This window comes from Struthio camelus, chromosome 2, assembly GCF_040807025.1.
Source record: "Struthio camelus isolate bStrCam1 chromosome 2, bStrCam1.hap1, whole genome shotgun sequence".
In the NCBI taxonomy this organism is placed as follows: domain Eukaryota; kingdom Metazoa; phylum Chordata; class Aves; order Struthioniformes; family Struthionidae; genus Struthio; species Struthio camelus.
In genome coordinates this window covers 45,229,722-45,251,644 of record NC_090943.1, presented here as the reverse complement: position 1 = coordinate 45,251,644, position 21,923 = coordinate 45,229,722, and the positions used below count along the sequence as shown (strand labels likewise).

Sequence of the window (21,923 nt, the reverse complement as noted above, 5' to 3'; positions counted from 1 at the left end):
CTAAGATCAGTACAGTTTTCCCCATAGAGGGAAAAAAAACAATAATGGAAATGCCCTTTCATTTTGGATTCAAGAAGTTTCTTCTTTGACTAAACAGAGACAACATGTTCTCATAAAATGTGAATATTTCCCACCAACCTAACTGACAAAAAAAGGCTCAAATTCTGTTTGCAGTTTCATTGGTCTAAATGCAAATAATCTAGGTAATAACTTCAGATTTCTATCAAAGAAACTGAAAGCAAAACATGTCCCAGAAGATCTACACTCTGATTACTGACAATAAGCTCAGATAACACAGCCCCAGCTGCTCAATGTTACACCAAGAAAGAGGTGGGCAGGTTCAGAGAAAGCTGCACATATTGGTTTCACTCCTATTCACAATTTACCCCTACTATTTCACTCACCCACTCCCTCTTCACCAAAGCATGAAATGGCAGCTACTTAGATTTCAGCTGTTCAATACTCAACTACTGCCATCACAAATTACTAAATAAATTAACAAAATACCACCATTCCACATAATAGCTCCCAAACTTCATGCTAGCCAAATGTATATTCAGATGTTTCCCTGTCCTCCCAAATTCCTCTGCCCTCTCTGTACATCAAGCACACTTCTCCCCTAAATCCTCACGTGCACCTACACCTCTCTGAGCACTGCATCCCATGAATTACCCCTTCAGCTACTGCATGCTACAGATCATGTTTACTGCTTTCCTATGAACCCTATATGCAGCAAGTGCAAGGTGGTGTGAGCTAGCTTAGCCCTCAGTGAGCAATGAAAGAAAGTGGGAAGAAGGAAAGCCTGAGAACAGGGCCTTTTAGCTCAATTCTTACAGAAACTCCTCCATCTGGTGACCGCTGGCTCAGGTGCAAGATTCATGGGTTTAATTTAGGTGGCTCTGTGCTATCTAGCCCTTTATATGGCGGGAGTAACTATGACTCTCTTAGTTACTAACTGGGCTCGAATCGGCTGTGTCACCTCCTCGTGGTCCCGCCGGATACCCCTAACGAGGGAACCAAGTGCACAGCTGTCCCAGCAGTGATTGTGGCGACTTTTTAGTTGCCCTCGCCCTGTCGAAGACTCCTTTCGAGCTTCGGCAGTAAAGGGGGGGCCAACTGGCAGTCAAACCCGCATCTCAGCCCCCCCTCAACGCCATTGCCCAATGGCGATTATAATAATTCGGGCGTGGTGGCGGTCCTGACGACCGTCACCGACGTGGCTCTGGCCTGCCTGGGGAACAGGTCAACCACAACTTACTGGACGTGACACGGCTTGACGACTGCATGAGCGGGGTCCGGCTTTGCTTGTCTTACCCCGTCGGCTACGCGAGCGCTTGATGGCCAGGGGAGACCTATCCAGTGGTTCCCTCCTGAGCCAGCGTCTGCGCTCTCCCGGGCGTTGCTTTAGGGCATGGGCCCTGTGAGGTCCTCTGGCCTCGCGTGAGGTAGCAGGACCAAGTGGTGGCAGCCTACCGCCTGACCTAGCTCGGTAGATCAGGCTTGCCGATATAAACCTTTAGTTCACTAAAGCAGAGTAAAATTCTTCACATAGACGGTGAGTCTGCTCAGTCTTCCGGAACCGCTGGACCTCTGTCTATGCTTTACCCTGGCTGTGAGCTGGAGGGACGTTGGTTGCGATTGGCACATCTGTGGGGCATAAAACCGGGCAGCCTAATGTACCATCGGCTGTACCAAGCACCTAAATCCGGCACTTCCATCTAGACGCAGATGTGGCCTTCGTTCTCCAGATGACCTTCGCTGGCGGTGACGTGGGCGGACGGGCCGCCTCCCAAATCTAACCCGGAAAAGGAGCCCCATCGTGGGGTTCGATAAATAGCACAGATGTGCTGCAACACCTTTTGCGATGACTGCACAAATCTGGGTAGGGTGAACAAGCTTGAAGGGTATGACTGAGAAGGCTGAGGGGCTCATCAAGAAAAACAATACTGAAGATATATTAACAGGAAGAGTGCTCAAAAGGGGGCAGTGTAGGACAATATGTCATTTAGGGACTTTCAACATGTGCTAGCATGTCCCAAAGAAGGGAATACTTCCAAATTTTTGTACTCCCACTTCCAAATGTATGTTTCAATGGATTAATAGGGAAATAAATCTGAAGGCTGTAAAGACTACTTCCCTTCCCCTCCTATTTGGACCTGTTTCTTCACTTACTCCTTCTCCAGTTTGCTCAAAATCCATCTCTGTTTCACGGCTTCTAATTAACTTGCTTCTCTTTGTAAGTATCTGCAGTACAATCAACTGGGAGAGGAAAAAGCACAGGGACACATGATGAACAGAAGGAACAAACAATGGCTGTGAAAAAGGCCCCTTGTAAGAGCTGGACCACCTAACTCCTGGGCAGGATGGAAAACCATTAAGGTACTTCTCCCTCCTGTTCACTTCCTTCTGGCATCACGAAAACACAATAGGCTGTGAAACATTGTTTTCCCACCAGATTGCAGCCATATCACACCTATCCTACTGGGACCCAGAGCATCCCTGCCCTACACAATTAAATTCTGCCAAGCCACTACTGACAGAGCACATGGCACACTTTAACTTAGCATTAGCAAAATATCAATAGCTCCTGGCCGGCCTTGATTAAATTCAAAGCCAAAAGGATGTTCACTATGCTAGAAATAAAGCAGCAGCAGGGAATAATAACTATTAATTGTTCAGCTCTGAACGTTTTCATACCTATACAGACTGACTTGGAAGGACAGCTCATCTTCTACAATGGGTACTCTAAAAAGAAGCTTTTTGTGAAGAGGATGACCATTTAAGATTGCAGACATTAGCTCTACATTTCCTATTAAACTATTCAGATTCTGGAAGCAGAAGAAATAAAATCTCAATACACAAAACCGCAACGCAAATATTAGCAGTAGCCCAGTAAAACCCTCTTGCACTCTTGTTAGTTAAAAAACAGATCTTCTATGAGGTACAAAATGTTCCTCATGGCAACAGTGTAGATTTATGTTTCTGTTTCCTGGGAAATCACTGCTATGTAAAATGATATGACTAGCTTTACAGGTCAAGGTAAAATCTATTGCCCCAAAATGGACTGAAAATGGAAAACTGATCTAGCAGTCTAAATGCACAGTGCTATCAAAAGGTAGCACTGAGAGGTAGCATACACCATAGCTGATTTTTACAGTTTAAATGGTGCAGTCGATCCCCTTCCTTGCATGCTGCCTCATTTGACAACTTCTCTTTTTGCTTTACATTTTCCTTGCTTCTCAGCCTTTCGGAAACCTCACACAAGATGAGAAGGATGTCACATTTCCCCAGAACAAAATTGGTTTATGACATATTGTTTAATTCCAAAAATACATAATGTATTAATTTGACACCACTCCTGTCATCAAGACTTTAATTTCTAATACCTTCTTTTCCAGATACACTTAAATTTTTTTTCTGCCTCAGCCATCTAATTTGTATGGCTTTAAGAGAGAGAAAGGGATTCTTCCCAGTCACCTCAAGGTCCTTCACATGTGAGACTCCTGAATCTCCAAGGTAAGATTTGTGTGAGTCTCTCGTTTAATATACCGTGTTCTCATCCTAATAAGTGACTATTAGTGAGCCGCCTTTCTAATCTAACACCTCGGGTTTTTTTTCCTATCTTCTCTTGACTTTTTTCCCCCTCATTTGCTGTGCACTCATCTTTCCTCTACCCTCATGTTTCAGTTACTTTTTCCTTTCACCTTTGTTCTGTTTTCTTGATCTCCATGCCCCCTTCCTCTTTACTACCAGGCTATTATGCATGCTACAAGGTACTGAAAATTTTAGGAAGGAAGACAGCAATGACTCTATGCAACATTCTCCAAGTACAGGAATTTGGAACTGCAACTGTTTGGGCAGGTGCATAAAATACAAATGGGGCATTTGCTGTAAAAGAGACACGTTTCTACGAAGTGTATAAACTTTATGCCCTCCTACCTTCTCAAGGATTAGAGCTGTTTTGCTTTTTATGTAAAAAAGGTGAGGACAGAGGGAGATAGAATACCTGGATATAATGAAAGGCTTTATAACGTCTTTGGAGGGACAACTAATTATGTAATCTGTTTGTCAATGAACTGTAAGATATCCAGCTGCTTACAGGATTGCGGCCTTCCTGGTGAATTTTTGAAGTTACACACTATCTCTGCTAAGTTAGACATTTTATCTTCACAACAGCACTTACTGCATTATATATTAGATATATCTTCCAGAAGGTAGAAGAACTATTTGCAGAGCTAGTATTAAAATGCAACAATCCCTTGTTTTCTGCTTCCCATAATACTGAGTGACCCATTCAGTGATCTAAGACTGGGAGACAGTGCTTCTGCTGTCAGTGGCACCACAGGGAGTATTGTCACATACTGACCTAGGACCTCTGTCTTTTCCTTATCTCTCTCAGTATGTATCTTTTTTCTCAACCTGCATCCCCCGATTATACATATGCATGATCAAATGGCCTGTTGCTATGGTTTTTCATGGAATAGCCAAAAGCCAAATTCCCTAGCCTCAGAATTTGATGGTGCATAGAATAATGGGACAGAAAGCCAGAAAACAGAAAATCACTCAGAACTACAGGCTGATGCTACTGCCATCATCTCGCATCTCTAACTCAGCTCCAAATTAAAATATCAAAAGGAAAGAACCTCACAGAGGTATAAATACTGGTCATTATTCTTCATATCACAGGTTGCCCAGCGAGGTTGTGGAGTCTCCTTCCCTGGAGATACTCAAAAGCCATCTGGACACAATCCTGGGCAACACGCTCTCAGTGACCCTGCCTGAGCAGGAGGATTGGACTAGACGATCTCCATCCAGAGGTCCCTTCCAACCTCAACCATTCTGGGATTCTGTGATATCTTTCAATATACAGATGTCTGCACTTGTGAAAGACAATTATAAAGCATTATTCTGACTCTATGCATCACCATGTCAGAACAGTGGACCTGATGTACCAACACGTTCACTTTGTACTGCTCTCTTTGACCATACAGGGACAACAGGGAAGAACACAAATACTCACGATTTAAAAAAAAAAAAATCCCTTCTCACAACTTAAAACACCTCTTTTCCCACTGATTTGTGTTCAATCTTAGAATCAACCTCTGTTCTTGGTCTCTTCATCATAAATCATAACACCCCCACTCAGTGTCACGAAAATCTGCAAATCCTGAAATACACAGGTGAAAAGCAAGGCTATCCTTTTTGGACCAGATCCTGTGGATGGAGAATAGCTCCCCAGGGAAAGCAGCCCACTTGCACTGTGCGAGAGGTAAGGAGGCACAGGACCGTATAGCAATCTTGCGGTTTCTGGGTCCAAGTTCAGGAAAGAGAAAACAATAGCAGGTGCCCATAGCCACTGTGGGACGTCCGTGCGGTCACTCCATGGCATTGCACATGTGGGTTGAGACTGCTCTTACTGTTTCTTCCCACGTGCTTGGGCAAGCAGCCCAACTACCACTCTCATGGAGATTTTGCTCTGAATGACCTCTTCACAGCGTATATATTGGCCAATTCAGCCAAAAACACACACCAGTTCTGCCCAGCATCCTATGAATTTAACTGAAGGCCCACAGCCAGGTTTGAGAAAACAGCCTTGACTTGGGCAAGCAACTCTAAAAGAAATACAAGGGAAGAAAGGCTGGAAAATGCATCTCCATGGAGGCAAACAAGACACTTAGTCATGTCCTTATTAATAACAATTGGTTTTTTTCTGTTATGTTTGCCTAGTCCTTTGCAGAAGAGGATATGGCTAACACACAATTTATTCAAAAGAAAAAAAATTAAACAAAGCCTTTTTGAAGCTTAAACTAGTAAAGCTACAAAGCCTGACATGCTCTGAAAAACTTCAAATTACAGATTTTACCCAGAACTACTTCATTGCATACCTCATGTGTGCAAATTTATTACAAGAAAATGTTACCTAATTGAATTTATTATGCTTTGACTTTTTTGTTAACTTATTTAATTAAAAATTTATCTTAAATTATGTAATTTATTATAGCATGACCATTGTTAATGAAGCTCACAAAAGGTACTGTTGGATAAATTCATGCAAAGTAGATGAAGCATAACACAATGAAGGATTATGTTTTCAGAACTCTGAGGCAAAAAGCCTGAAATAAATGAAAGTTGTGAGTGTTTGGAGCAGAGGATGTATTCTTTGTGATTATTTCAGACTACCTGCTGATTGCAAAAGATTAACATAAATAGAAGTTGTTTCTAGGAAATCCTTTGAATATAGGAAACAGAATCAAAAACGTAAAGACTGTACAACAGCATTATAACTTTTGTATTATTCTTTGTTCCACTCTGGACGTTCCAGATGAAATATAAATGAAACTTCATCTTTGGGCCTTGAACAAAAAACACCACTCTTCTCTATTAACATGCCAAAATATCTGGATGTAACATCAGTGCACAGGAGCAAGCATTTTGGCAGATATTCTCTCTCCCCTCCCAAAAGTGCTCTTAGACTGCATGGCACTAAGTTACCCTCTGGAGCCTACATGGCCTGTGGCTAAAACCATCGTTAGTAACAATAAAATTCATAGTAATTAACAGCTTTTAACATCCTTTCTCCTCCATTCACAACAGCAAATTGGATACATAAATAATTCACATGTAATTTCTATATTTCCTATTCCCATTCCACATTAAGCACTGGCAAAAATTCACATACAACAACCCATTCAGTCTGAGGGGGAAAAAACCACACATACCCATACACACACAAAGGACTCCTATTTCTGAACATTTTCCAAAAAATAAAAGCAGGTAAAAATGTCTGCTGATGGTACTGGAGATGTATATAAAACATCTCATTATATCTGCTGCTTCACTTCCTCACTTCTCACCATTTCCTTTTTTTGTCTCAGTAGGATCACAATGAGGGGAAACCAAGAAGAAAAGTAAATGTGGCTCGGGGCTGGATTCTTTGAATGTATCTTCTGTCTGCTCAAATCTATTATTGTAACTCAGATCTATTACTGTACTGTATCGTATTTTTTAAAAGGAGGATTAGACAGCTATTCAAGTTATTCAGCTGTTTATGGGCCAGCTGTATGACGCGTAGCACCTTCCATGCTCCAGCGACATCAGAAGAGTCAAAGATGCTAACTGTTGAAAAGAGCACGTCTGTAGTGGTCAGTAGCATATTTGTGTACCAGCTGGACATTATTTCCTATTGTTCTGCATTAAACAAGACATGAAAAGGTCATATGGATCCTTCTATACAGAAACACAAATCTCTATGTATATTATTTTTCTGCCAATCACAAATAGCCTGGCAGTAATCTAAAACAAGACCGGACAGACCCCAGAGTTTAACCGAATTGCATGGAGACTGCAGAGATACAAGCAGCTTCCTGTCCTGTGCTCATTCTGTCTGCTACTGTGATTAACTATGACAAGAGACCAACAAACTCTGCCAATAGCTAAGCACATCTCAAACTCCATACTTGTTCCTCTGTTTCAGTATTATCAAACAGTATCATCAACTGCAGTACGGGTACAGCTTAAAATAAAATGTACTAGAGCAAAAACAATAACCCTAACATTTACAAAGCGACTTTCAGTAGAGTGGATCTCATGGGATATTTTAAGTCCTTCCAAGCCAACTGCATAATGGCACAGGTTCTCATAAAGCACGGCTGAGGGCAGAGTTTGTGTCACTGTGTATATGATTTCTTCTGTTCACTACCAACTGCAAAGGGTCAAACAATGACGGAGCACAGAAACAATTCTACATAAAAACATTACAGGAAAAGCAAAGAATGATCTCTCAACATGGCCGAGGAAATTCATCGCAAGCAGATTGCACCTGCTGGGGTTTGAAAAAGAGGGAACAAGCCAAAAAAAAGATATAATTGCTGTTTCTCCAACACAGATTAGTACAGTTTCAACAGAAATTTTACAATACTGGGCGGAAGGGGCGGGGAAGGTGGGGTTTATAGACACTATTGCAAATTCTGCTACTCCTTGCAAAAGGACTGTCCTTGAACAAGCGAAGTAAAATACCAATCTTACTGAACCATCTACATAACAGCATTCTGCAGGAATGAGATGTATTATATGACTGTCATTTTCATCATTTTGAGTAGAATCTTGTTTTAGCAGCCTGTCAGATGACAAGGGTAGATATAAATTCAATAGATTCAATACTGAACTCCTGGAAACAGTTATTTCAAGTATTTTTATATCACAAGTAAGGAACAATACCTCACTTCCCATTTGGACATATGCTGTGTCTAAATCAGTATGAATACTATCCATTCTGAAGACATTTTCATTATGATTTTGCAAGAGTCTATCACAAAATGAGACAGCATGCACATTATAGACTTAAATCTGTGATGGCTTACACTCACTTTAATTGAAGCAATCTCAATTAACTCAGAATTATACTATAGTTTTATCTCAAATCTTTAAACAGGAACCAAAAAAAAAAAAAAAAAGCGTTTCCAGAACAAATAGCAACTTAATCAGTAACGGGAACACCTTTAACGAATCCTGGGTGTTGTTCTCAGATTTGAACCTACATGCATTTCCACGGTTCCTTTTCCCCACTGGAATCCAACACTGTCCCTAAACAGACTGACTCATCCATCCGCTCTGGAAGGGAAAACAGAGGGCTCGCTCGAGGTGCCTACACTGAAAGTCTTTTGCTTCCCTGCTCCATGCAACTCTTACCCCAGACAAGGCATTAAATTGATGCAGCTCTGACACCTTAAAGAGAGGGAAAACATAACTTTTCAAAAAGGAGCAACAACAAAAAGAGAAGAGAAACAGTAAGACAAAAAGAAAACAGTAAAAAGGTTAGCAACTCCAAACATTCTCATTAGTATCCAAATATTTGCAAAGAAAATTACACAAAATTTACTTTTGACTAGCTCACTACACTGCTATGTTATAATAAAACCTTCTTCACCCTTATTGGGAAATGTAGAAGTACTGTAGTTGTTTAAATCTTTCGAAGACTTTTCTAAATCATCACTTGAGAACACCCTACCTTCTTATTCAGAACGATCACTTTCCCTTGAGGAAAGAAAGAAATATAGCTCTCATTTCGGGCCTCTTAGGCTGTCTCACATCTTCTAAAACTATTTTTCTTTGTTGTGCCAACATTCAGCAACACCTTTAATGGACTTTGCTCTTTAAACATGACTTTGGTTCAGAGAAAAACTAGAACAAAAATTCACAAGTTCTAGGAAAAAAAAAAAAAACTGGCAAGTTTGAGATTTTAGGCCCATATTGCACAACTGGCACATGGGACTCCACCATTATTCAGAAAATTGAAAGTTCATCTAACCACATTCCCCCAAACTGTTCACTAAGGGGAAAGAACTGAGCATTTTTTCCCAGTAAGCTGCTGAAGAAGGAGGGCTCCTGGAGCCCTGAATCAGAACTTTGAATCCCTCGTGCAAACTATGGTAATTAAAAACATCTCCAACTCACACTGCCAACATTCATGTTGAAAATTTAAATGGCAGTATTTTAGATTGCAGTAAGCACAGCTAAATTTGGCAAGAGGAGGTACTAAAAATTGATCATCGTTCCTGTTACACCCTGAACCAACCATCCCTCCTCTAAGGAAACTCATCTTTTGCAGAAAAGCTCAACCCTTGACTCCAAACAATTTTTTAGACGACTGCTTCTCAGGGAAGCGCATTACTGCTCATATCTGTGAGTCCTTCCTGCAGATGCCCAGAGACAAAGTCCGAGAACCTTCCCTGGGATTAGGGCCTCCACAACCTGGCCTTTGTACCAGTGTCCATATCTCAGCCTCAGCAAATCCCCAAATCCTGTGCATGCCCAAAATGCCAGTTTGCTCTGGGAGCAGGAAAACCTCTCCAAAAGGGCTGGCAAGAAAGAAATTGCAGGCTTAGCACAGAAATACCTTAGTGTTAGCAGGATCTTTTACCTTTACACCTACCGGAGAGTTGCAGCTCTTACAGAAAGTGTTCCAACATTTCCTGACCTTCGCCTCCTCCCTCCCTCCGCAGACAAACCCCGAGTTCGAGCAGTTTGGTCAGGCTAAGCTGTCCTTTATACCTTTCATCGCTTTAGCTGGGCCTTCTTACACAGGCGTTTGATCTGGTGTGTCCCCAACAGGTCTTTACAGGCAGCATTTCCCTCTCCTATCGCCTCCAAACCTGACACTGCAAGCCCAATTGGTGAGGAACACCAGTCCCTTCCCTCCAGTGAGTTACTGTGGACAGAGTTTGGGGGTTTTGTTTGTTTTTTGTGTGGACGGGCAAACACACACTCCACCGGAGGTCAAACCAATAATTAAATAGCAAAGGCTTTCTTCAACAAGGGGTTCGAACTGCTGCACAGTGTAAGGGTCCAATATGAACTTTGCAAGGTCAAGCAGAGCCCCTGAAGTTAAAAGCTGTTCCCCAAAGCAACGGCCTGATGTGGATGTAGGTCCGTCCTGCCTTTGGGACAAGGAGGTTTGCTGTGAGCGTGCGTGCCAAAGCCCATTTCCTCATACAACACTGAAAGCAAGACTTCAGCACCACTGCTACTGCACAGCAGCAGGGTACCTGGCTTTCAACACAGCATCTTCTTTTCTCGTCATCACAGTTGTTGAATAGCAATATTCTCCTTATCACATCAGAGGAATACAATTTTCTTCTCTAATCTGAAAAAGAAAGACTAGGGCACAGGCAACAGGTTTCAAATGGTTTTCACCGATTAGGTTTTTTTTTCCCATTCTGGTGTGAAGATGATGAAAAGATACTGCAATTAAACATTTTTATATTGGTTTTATTTTGGAAGCAAAGACACAAACAGAGCATTAGCTTTTAATTTCCCTTTTCCAGGTTCATTCTTTATTTAGTAAGAACTATAAAAACTCTTTTGAAAAGTAATATATTCAAAACTAATAAAATCCAAGTACCAAATATTTTCAAAGGTAGCTTAGGTACAACTATTAAGTTGTCAAATAAAAACTTCTAGTCTAATACTGGAGAAGGAACAAAGTTTATGGCTAATTTCTCAGACTGAAATGGAACTATTTGCAGAAGCATCCCTTTTATCCAAGGACATCATTAGGTAACTCCAAGAACAGTAACGTATATTGCTGAAAACAGTAAGCATGAGTTTCTGTCAGCATAAATAAGAAGTCCACCTCTGACCAGTCTCCAGTATTTACTATTGTGAACTTTCTACCCCAGCAATCAGCCTGTGTTTACTCCCATCAGCTGAACACAAGCTCCAAATCAGTAATTAAAAAACAAGCAGGCTTTCTTCTACATGGCAATACTGAAGTGCACTTCCCTGATAGTTGATTCTTAGAAATGAAATACTGCAGCTGACAGAGAAAGATTTAAGTCACTAAAAAGTTACCCTGTCAGTCCCCTTTATCTGCAATTGAATGCTCCGACATACGCAAACAACAACAACAGAAGGGCTGAGACTGCATGCTTTTGCAGCCGTGTTAGCTCTTGCACACACACTCATCATTTCTGCATTGGCAAAGATGCAACTTCTATTACAAAATAGGTATTTATTAAATGCAATAGTGTTTTCAACCACTGTCCTTACATAATTTTAGAAGAAAATTATTAATAATACTCTTTTTAAAAGTGAGGAAACTGTGAATGCAGAAGAGAGAACTGATTTAGTTAACTTGCTCAAGTAACATCAGCAGCAAAGGTTTTGAGCAGGGGTGAGCAGCCCTGACCCTGCAGACTAGTATGTTGTACACTAAGCCATACCAGCATAACTACTTCACTGCAATTGAGTAGGCTGCATAGAGTAGCAAAGTAAATGGAAGAATACATGTGGTCACAGAATTGGCCCCTAGTTCCCCATAACCTTACACTAACGAAGTTAATTACTGATGTATGGAGGGTATGGAAAGTGCTGCTCTGCAATTCAGGATTCAAGGCTGCAATCCACAACTTTTAGAACCAGAACTGAAAACTAGCAGTTTTAGCACACATGATTAAAATAACTTCATTAAAACAACAACCAACCAAGACACAGTAACTCCAGTCAGCCAGGCTGCTTCTGGAGCGTACACCGAAAGCCACCATTCACCCATCTGCAGCTCTACAGCAAGAGTGAAAATAAAGACCAGAGCAACCTGCACAGTCCTCATTCGCCTCATGTTTTTCTAATGACTCCACCAGCTAAATCAAACATCCATAAGCTTTGTAAAGCAAGTTACTTATCATCAAAGCATCGCCTGGTAAGTTGTACATGTCACAACGACAATACTAAGATGACACTGAACAGAGAGAATTTCTCTCAGCTTGGGAAGACCAGGCTTCTGCAGCAGTATGTTTGTGGCGTAGTGATACTGCCGTACAGAAGGTCCAATTTTGAAAGGTATTTTTACACAAACTCATACTGAAACTAACACAAAAACGTTTTATCGGAGCTGGCTGGCAGTCTGATTCCAAATAAAGAAAGCTATCGAGCACATCAGCTTTTTGTGAATTAATATGCACTGAGGAACTGCAACCAGTGGCAAAGTGTAGTAGCAAATATTCCAATTGTTGGCTTGTGACAAAAAGCCGTTCTCAGACAACAAAGAAAGAGGACATGTCAATTATTGCCAAACAAAACAGATCAAAAGAACAGCATACAGCTGATATGTTCATAGCTGTTCATGCAGTAGGTCAATGAGAAGGGTTGAGGCGATATGAGACGATACAGCAGCATGGATTCAAATTTTAACAGATTCATGCAAATATGTTTTTTGGCTCACGACCAAGGAAGCTGCAATACTACTAACACTGCACAGTTGACTGTTGTTGTTCAGTGCGTTAAAAAGAATCTGCTATAATTAAGGGAGTGCTTGGCCTCTGTCCATTTTGTTCCACACTGCTGCCTCACACTTGTTTAAAGAACTGAGAAAATTTGTTGAAAACGTGGCAGATAGATAGTGAAAAACGTTAAGCTAGAACGGTCCAAATTAAACAGTATTTGTACAGATGGAGCACCTGCCATGACTGGCAAGAACAGTCATGCTGCTTTGCAAGAAAAGTTTTTGGATCAAAAGTTATTGAAATACCATTTGTATCCAACCAGACACTTTCCTGAGCCAAAGATTTAGGTTTCTTATATGTCTAAATCCTGTCATCTCCTACTCTAGCAAAATAAGTATTCATGCATGAGAGCTGCCAAGAAGCATACCACGTAACTGATGAAAATGAAAAGGAGACTATGTATACAATCTGTAGTTCGTCTTCTGTCAAAAGGCAAAAACCTTGAAAGATTCTGGAAACAGAGAATGACCAACACGATTTTTTAAAATAAAGGATTTTAGAGACAGAGACAATACTGTGCTTAAAAACAAGTATGAGATCAGAAATCTAGTCTTCTGTACAGACATGACATCTCAGCTTCGCAGCCTAAAATACATTGGAGAAAAAGGATTGTTTACTTGAGCAGGAAAAAGGAAAAGGACTGCTTATTGCCTGCTTCATCTATGTGCTGCTTTTAAGGCAAAGCTGAGGTGTTCTTCATATATTGCAATTGGTATGCTTTATCTATTTGCTGTGTTTAAGAACTGACAGCTGAAGTTCTGAGAGGATGCTGTAATCTGATGTTTTCGCAGTTGCTTCATTCTAAGTTTGAAGATTCTAGAAAACAACAATTTTCCATTCTTTTCTTATTTTATAGTGTAATGTAGACAATTTCTCTTGAAATACAGCTTGGAATTCCCCACCTTAAAAAAGAAGAGATACTCTAGTAGCAAGAGAATAAAGAACGATCCATATTTTTATCTAATGAGCAGGACTAAACACTTAGCCAGTAGCAAAATTTGCAAATAAGTATCTAAAAGCAATTTACTTCTGATACTGGCCTTGCCTTTAAGTGCTTGTTCAGATAGGAACCAACATATATTCATGAATAGTAATATTCTATCCTATTATAAACTTTGTTAGAAGTAGACTATTCAAAAGTCACCAGTTCTCTTCTCAATGACTTGGAGTCAACAAAGCCGAAAACAAGGGCAGAAAGGACATTTAGAAATGTCTATTTGAACGTTGCGATTGCAGTGGTACTTCCGTTACCTTCATTGCAGGAAAAAAAAACTACGGGTCACTCTCTTTAGACACATTAATAACAGTAAATCACTTGAAATAGTATAGATGAAATGATGCATTTTAAAGATTAGGTCATTTGTAGTGTATTTAAAAAAAAAACCCTACCTCCCAGCCATACGTGCTACAAAGACTGACCTCCTAGATTTCGTGATTCCCAGGCTTGTGAACTGCCTGCTGCCTTTGAGCATTTCCCCTCTTCTCTACAACTCCTGAATTTGCACTTACTGATTCCAGATTTTTTTTCTTGGCAAATACCACTTTTTTCTACAAGGAAAAAAATGCAATACCACCATTTCAGAATAAAACTTCAGACCAAAAAAAACCTTTTTTTTTTTTTTTTAAGGTAACAACATATTAAATACAATACACAAATGCGAATATGAAGAATTAAAAGTAAAAATAATTTAAATCTATCTAAATAGATTGTACCATTTTTCATCATCCAGCATGAAGGAAACTGGTAAGGAAGTCAAGAATTAAAATACTGGTATGTTAAACTTATTTTGTGATCCACATGATCTAGTGAGCAACTTCATATAAAATTTTTGTCCCAGTTCTTCTTCTAATAAGAAGTGCTTGCCTAAGAAAACCCGAGTGTATGATAAGTGTATGATTCTTGAGGTAGGAAGATAAGTTTTATGAACTGAATACTGCACAGCCATTTTTTTTTTGTCTACTCTTAATTGCAATGTCTTCTATAATAGCAATTGGAATAGACTCATTTAAATGTCCAAAAGCTCCAGCCTTTTGCTGAACACTGTTACATGCACATAAAAATGTTTCCTTTAAAGTATTATAACAACACTTCACATAAAGAACACAGGGAAGAAAGCTGTACCCAAGAAACATATTTTTAATCTAAATAAGTGAAACAACCTTGACATGTTTTTCACATATCCCTTTAACTCTCAATACAAGCCTATTAAGTACTCAGTCCTTCAAGCACTCTCATAAAAAGCTGAATACCCTGAATGCCCATGATTGCTACATGCGAGATATCTTTAGTCTTATAAAAAGATGAATACCCTGAGACCCTGAATGCCCATGATCATTATATGCAAGATATCTTTAGTTAATTTTTCACAGTTTACCAAAATTGGGTCAAGTCCCTTTCAGCTTAAATATTGCCTTTTAAAACTACAGTATTATATGTCAGGGGGAAAAGGGGCGGGGGGGGGGCAACAGCTTTCACTGTAACTTTGAAAGGAGAGGAGAAAATTATAACACCGTTAAAAACTAACAACATCAACAAAGTACATCTTTCAAGACTGCCTGTCACTAAGACACGCCACTTTTAAAAACACATGCCTATTAACTGAGGTTGTGTTTCCAGAGAAAGAAGCCAGATTATGATGAGGCAACCCCCTAACAGAAGACAACTCCATCAGACTGCCATGATTTGAGTAGAATGCAGGCTGTTATGTAAGTGCTGCAATATACAGATAATATTTTCCAAATGAATATTCTATGGAAAAATTAAAAAGATCCATCGCCTCCCATCCTTCCTGTCCATCTATTTTCCTCACGTGTTGTTTTCCTTTCTCAACTTTGTTTACTCTGTTTGCCTCTCTTTTTACTGTTACTTTATAGCCAGTCTCTTTATTTATTGTTCCTTAAATAATTAAATAGTCTCCATTTGCTTTCCTGCTTCCAAGCCCACATAGCATGCCTTTTAACTGCTATCATTCATCTCTACCACCTTTCCTCTCAGTTCCTCCTGTTATCTTATCTGTATAGTACTATTTAGCTGGTAGAGATCAACTTTCTTCTTCTCAAAGCACAAGTTAACACCTTTATACAACTCTTACGAAAGTAGGACAAAAATGTATTTTAAACACACATTAACCAGTTGAACGGACCCTGAGAAGCAGAGGTAAACCTTAATCAAGTATGTCAAGATCTGTAGCATTAATTTTCATCTCTGTTTAAGTAAAAATTCCAATTATACAGTTGAACGTATCTCTGAAAAGGCCTTTTACCAGCACCATTTATCTTTTTATCTGCAGCGAGCTGAGACACACAAAAAGTAAAGTCCATGTGCCCACAAAAGCTTCTAACTCCCACTGAAAATATCTTTTCCTTTTTTCCGAAGTCACTCTGTCAGGCTGTGGCACGGCAGGGAACCAAGCCAAAGGGCCAGGCTGGACCCAACCACTGACTTAATCCCGAGAAAAGAACATGGTCAACAGCCCAGTTCAGCCTACACGTTTCTCTTGTCTTTCACTTTTCCCCTACTTCTATTGCATCTGGACTTCTTCCTCTGTTCCCATTTCTCTCTTTCGTCTTTATAAAAGTGCACCCCTCCAGAGAGAGAAAACGCATTTTAATTCGGCGACGGTAGATTTTTCCCTGCTGAGGGAACGCAGGACCTGGGAGCTGGGCCGACCCTTAGGGTAAAGACTTTTCCCATGTCCAGTGCTGAAGTCAGTGAGGAAAGAAACTGATTTAAAAATTCTAAGGTAGACAAAGGTAGAAATAGAGCATTTAAAAATACAGGGAGAACAATAAAAGTTACTTTTTCTGTTCAGCAGTTAAGTACTGCATTTACTCTTTAAAGCCCAAACAAAGTCTCTATGTGAAACATGCCAGTTTAGACTCTAAATGCAGCCTTATCTATAGGAGTAAACAACGGAAGCCATCAACTGTAAGTACAGACATCAATTACATGTGGAAATCTTCATGAAGCAAGGGCATGCATCTAAATTATTGTCAAATAACAAGATCTCTGCAACAGTGGGTTTGGCAACTGTTTATCTAGATCATGAGCTCAGATGAAGCAGCAAGTAAAGCTGACAGCACGTCATACTGCTCTTTTCGTTTGTGATGCATTCACATGTTTGTTGTACGTCCATATTAACAAACGGCACCAGCAAAGGAGGAAGCACAGAAACTACCTTATGAAAGGTGCTGGATTAAAATAAGAAGCTAAGGTTTAAATTCACAAGAAGAGAAGACCACTAAATTTGATGCAACCTAACCTAGAGCGTGCTGGATTTAAGAGCAGAAGGCAAACACTCATGGATGTACTTACAGGTTCTAAACCATTTAAAAATACTTTCCGAACATGCCGAGAAATTCCTATACCCTTATTGCTTGTAGTTTCTGTAGACGTATTCACTTTCCATTCATACCAGCACGGAAGCGCTCTAACAGATCTGCACCTTTCAGGAGGTTACTTATAGTTAATAAGTTTATATGTTAAAAGAGTTGGTCAAACTAGCTAAGGTAAAGGCTGTAGATTTCATGAACTCCAATATTTCATTCTTGGTTCAAAATACTCGTCATCATTTTAAAATAAGGTTCTGTTGTCATAGATTCATAAGTTTTATTTATATTTAATAAAAAGAATCCTGGATGAAAAAAAACATGAAGATTATTCCACTAGCAGCAGAACACCAATTTAATCTACATTCTGAAGTGGGGACTGATCCAAAGACCATGCATGTAGACAACAACAAGGACAGTAGTTAAATGTAAAGCCTGTGACTGCAAATCCCATTCCGAAAAAGGACCATCCTTAGTTGATCTTCTAATTAATTGAAACAGTAATAAATATTTCTACACATTTTCTTGCTTTCTTAGAGTCTTCATTTCACTAAAACGTTTAAAATCATCCTGGCGGTGAGCCAAGTATCTCTTGCGCTATTGATACATGAATTCCTACTCAAGTCACAGAAACTACCTATAAAAGCTGGATTTTAAAAGCGCCTCATTATTTAACTGAGTCAAAAGGCTATTCTGTAATAAAGCAAAACATGTTCCCTGAATTTAAATGTCCAAGTTTGCACTTCCAAATAAAGTTTAATCTTAAAAATTTCAGTTCTACTGTTTGGAGATTATTTCTTGAGTTGACAATATATATTTGCTCTGAAGTTGCTCAGGTTCTAAGATGGTTTCAATGGAAGCAGAAAAAAATTCCTATCTTTGAAAAGACCACAACAGCTTCCTTAAATCTTGTTCTTGTTTACATCTGTGGCAAAACTCTCCTGGACTTTACTAGCACAAGGCATAAACATATATGCCTATCAAATGACACTTCCTTTTCAATTAGTCTCCCATGTGGGGCAAAACCCATGGATTTTTGGTAGATGCTGATAAGATCCTCCTTCTCATTCATTCAGGGCCTGATCTCCAAGAAGCCGAGCAGCTTCAACTTGCCCTAAGCCAATGGTAAACTGCAATCATCCACAGCACCTCATCTTACTCAGACTGAAGTCAGGGCACATTTTACAGCAGAGCTCAAGGAAAGTGAGATTAGTGATCAGTGACCCATCAGCAATAGCCGAATGAACGCAGGAGATCTGGACTTAACCCAAGCTCTGCTCCTGCCGAAGTCAAAGCCCCCTCACTAGCTTCAACAGGCGCGGGTCCCACAAAGCACCATATTTCAGACTACCTGACAACGGGCCCAATCCTGCTACCGTGAGTCATATGAGCATTTCCTTCTTGTAGGAGTAGTCCCATAGAAACCCTCGGCAACTTGCACGAATAAGGGCTGCAGAAACAGCTAAGCAATCCCACTGCTAACATTAACTCCAAGCAAGATTACCATTTAGAGCCTAAACTAGAAAATTAGAAGCAGGCGGACTGTGAACATAGCAAAGGTTTTGCAAATTAGTTTATTCTACAGCTTAATTACTTTGTTCTTTCCCTCTAAATCAAACTACAAGTTCATCGTGTGTCTATCCTTTTTAATTAAATTACTAAAAATAATATCAAAATGTAAACCATGTGAACACTGCAGTGTTCTACAGCAAAGCCTTCAAGTTACCACTTCCCGTAGGGCGTGACACACACCTTGCAATTTAAATGTATAAATCATTAGATAGATTACCACATGAACAAATTGTTGCCAATTGTGTTCCAGCATTCAGAAAAGGCTATCCTATTCAAAGTTTTAGGCTCTAAATGTACTCATTTTCCTTTCCTTGCAAATACCTAACAATTTCTCATGGTTATTATTTTTTAAATAATTACAATCGTCTCAAAAACATTAGCTTATTTTGTCATTTTCATACAGACGCAAATGCCTCTGTGCTCACTTTGTTGACACTAGCATTAAATGTAATTTGCCTGGTTTTCATTCTGAGTAAGTAGCTGGTTATTTCAAGCTTTTCAAGTTGACCGGTTTTATTTTGTAATCACACCATTTCTGCTGTCTAGAGATATTCAGAAAGACTGGGCGATACATTGCAGCCTGAATCGCTTTAGTATTTTCCAACGAGTACTCCCAGACCTTCTCATTTTTGACGGAAGAAGCCAAGAAGGAGGAGGCGCATTACCGCTGGCACCACTGCATTCCAGATTTTGGGGGGCCAAAAAATTTCCGGGCGCGTAAGCAAGGCGAGAGCGAGCAGCCTGCTGTTCTCGGAGCCGGGGCACAGCGCGCACACACGCTCCCACGCCTGCAAGCCACGGTGTCATTTCACCACCGGCTTTAGGGTCGCGGTGGTGTCCTGCTCGGGGCACCCCCGCTAGCCTGGCGTGCCAGCGCGCCCCAAGCCCACGCCGTGGCCGCATCGCCCCGGCCGCTGGGGCACAGCACCCCTGCACAGCACCCGGCGGGATGCGCGGGGCAGGCCGGGCTGCACCTGCCGCTCCCCGCCGGCCCTCCTGCGGTGCCGGGCCGGGTTGGGGGTGGCCGCAGCTCACCTGGCAGCAGCCAGCCCTGCCGCTGCAGCCGGCGCCCACCCCGCTGCCATTTGTTGCTCGCGTTCAGGGCGAGCCGCAGCCGAGGCGCGGAGGAGCGGCAGCCCTTTCCTCCCCGGCACAGCCATCGCCGCCTGCTCCGTAGCAACTGGTCCTGCTGGGTCGCGAAGGGGAAAAATCCCGAGGCAGCACAAACAGCGTCCTCGCCTCTCTTTTTCTTTCTTTCTCTCTCTTCCGCCCCCCGCGCCTCCGCCTCACCCCCCCCCCCGCCGGCTCCGCGCCCCGCGCTCGCTCCTCGCCGCCTGCACGCCCCGCGCACACGGCGTGCGCACCGCGCAGAGGCGCCTTGCAAAACATGGATATGTCGGGGACGGGGGGGCTTGCTTTCCTCCCCCCACCCTCCCTCCCCGTTTCATTACGGCAGCGGGGGGTGCGGGTCCCACTCCCTCGCTCGCTCCAAAGCGGGGATGGGCAAACCCCCTCCCCGCCGCCTCCCCGCCCCCCTTCCCCCAACATCGGCGCAGCCCGGCGCGGCGCTGGGCGCTCCCGGGCCGTGCTGGGGCCGGGACCGCGGGTCGCGGAGGGAGGGGGGAGGAAATCTGCGCGGCTCTCGCCGATCCGCGCTGGCCACGGTGTCCCTCCGCGACGCGGCGCGGCACGGCAGCAGCCCCTCCGCAGCGGCAGCGCTGCTCACCCCCTTCCCTCCCCGTCGAGTTTTACCGCGGCGCCGCACCAAAAAAAAAAAAAAAATTATTAATAAAAAAAATAAAAAAATAAAAAAAACCCAGGGCGGCCGCGGAGATCCGCAACTTACACACAGCAGCGGTGGCGGTGGTGGCGGCGGCGGCGGCGGCGCCTTCCCGCAAAACTTCGCGGAGTTGCCGCGCCGCCCCTCTGCGGCGCCCCCGCGGCGGCTCGCCCCGCGCCGGAGCGGCGCAACAGGCGGCCCTGCCTCACCTGGCAGCGGGCCGCCGCTCCATGGCAGCCACGGGCGGAGCCTGCCGGCGGCGGGGGCAGCGCCCGGCTGCGCAGCGCCCGCCCGCCTGCCTCCGCCGGCCGCGGGGCCGGGCGGCTCTGCCTGCCGCCGCCGCTGCTCCCTCCTGCCCGGCGCTGCGGCTGCGGGCAGGGAGGGAGGGACGGGGGAGGGAGGGACGGGGGGGAGGGAGGAGACTCCCCTCCGGCTCCCACGCGCGACGCGGGGAGCTGCCCCCCGGCTGGGCACCCCCGGGAAGGGTGAGGCGGGAGGCGGCCAGACGTGTTCCCCCTCCTCCCCAAACACACACACACCTCGGGGGACCCCATCTCTAGGGGCTGCCCCGGCAGGGGAGGCGCAAAGGCAGAGGCCCTCTGACCTGGGTCGCGGCGGCTGCCCGCGGCGGGTGCTGGCTCCCGAAATGCTCCCCACATGCTGGCTCTGCCATGGTCTAGCGAGGGCAGGGAGCATCGCTGTTGCTGTACAAACACTGCTCGCCGTGCTGGCACGCGCTGAGTTTATTTCCTAAGATGTGCAGGACTGCCTCGGCTGGTCTCCCTGCTGCCTTCCCCGTTCCCCAACAAAATACGAATTAGATGACTTGTTCTTGCCAGTCTTACTGAAAAAAAGAAAAAATTATTACCAGCAGATAGTACTTGATTTGGCAAACCTGCTGTTTTTTCTTTTGCTAAGATAATCTTTTGCTAAGATAGGCGAACCTACCCTGGGTGTAACATAACCAACCTCCTGCTTAGGACCATTCAGGCCCCTCTTTAGATCTACCACGATTCTCGCCAGGATGACTTCTGTAATTCGGAACGATACTTCTGTGAAATGCGCTACCTTGCAGCAATTGCATCCACTGTCCAAATGCAGGCTTGAGGCAACAGCAGCAGTGGCTGCCACTCTCACTCAAACGTACTTTCTGTTGTGCACATTTCCGCTCTGGCTGTGTGCAATATAAACCTTCTATTTACTTTGTGCAGCAAAGGTTTCTGATGTCTGTCTCCAGTTTAAAGCACCTAGGTGGAAGAGTTTAAGAAAGACGCTTCGCTGCTTGGTAGCTTATTTTCTTTGTGTTAAGGTAAAAGCCTTCCGAGATGCTAAGTAAAAAGAAAATGGCTTGGATTTCCAAGGGGGTTTTTTGCCTCTTAACTACACAAACTGTGTTATGTCCATATATGCCATTGTTAAAAAGAGACTGCTTGGTTAGAAGAACCACTGTTAATGACCACAGA

The 21,923-nt window shown here is 42.7% G+C and overlaps 1 protein-coding gene across 5 annotated transcripts in view; it reads right to left on the bottom strand.

Moving 5' to 3' along the window:
- The window catches only part of LRRC3B (leucine rich repeat containing 3B), a 60,768-nt gene extending 40,060 nt beyond the window's left edge, over window positions 1–20,708 (bottom strand). The window contains exon 1 of one of the 5 annotated variants that reach the window (XR_011139686.1): window positions 20,527–20,708. The gene's annotated coding sequence lies outside the window, so the exon portion shown is untranslated. Of the gene's footprint in view, window positions 1–9,007; window positions 9,088–10,050; window positions 10,159–19,715; window positions 19,878–20,526 lie in introns of those variants that run through there. The other 4 variants (XM_068935462.1, XM_068935464.1, XM_009687932.2 and 1 more) reach the window with 4 other exon arrangements.
- Window positions 20,709–21,923: the final 1,215 nt, after the last annotated feature.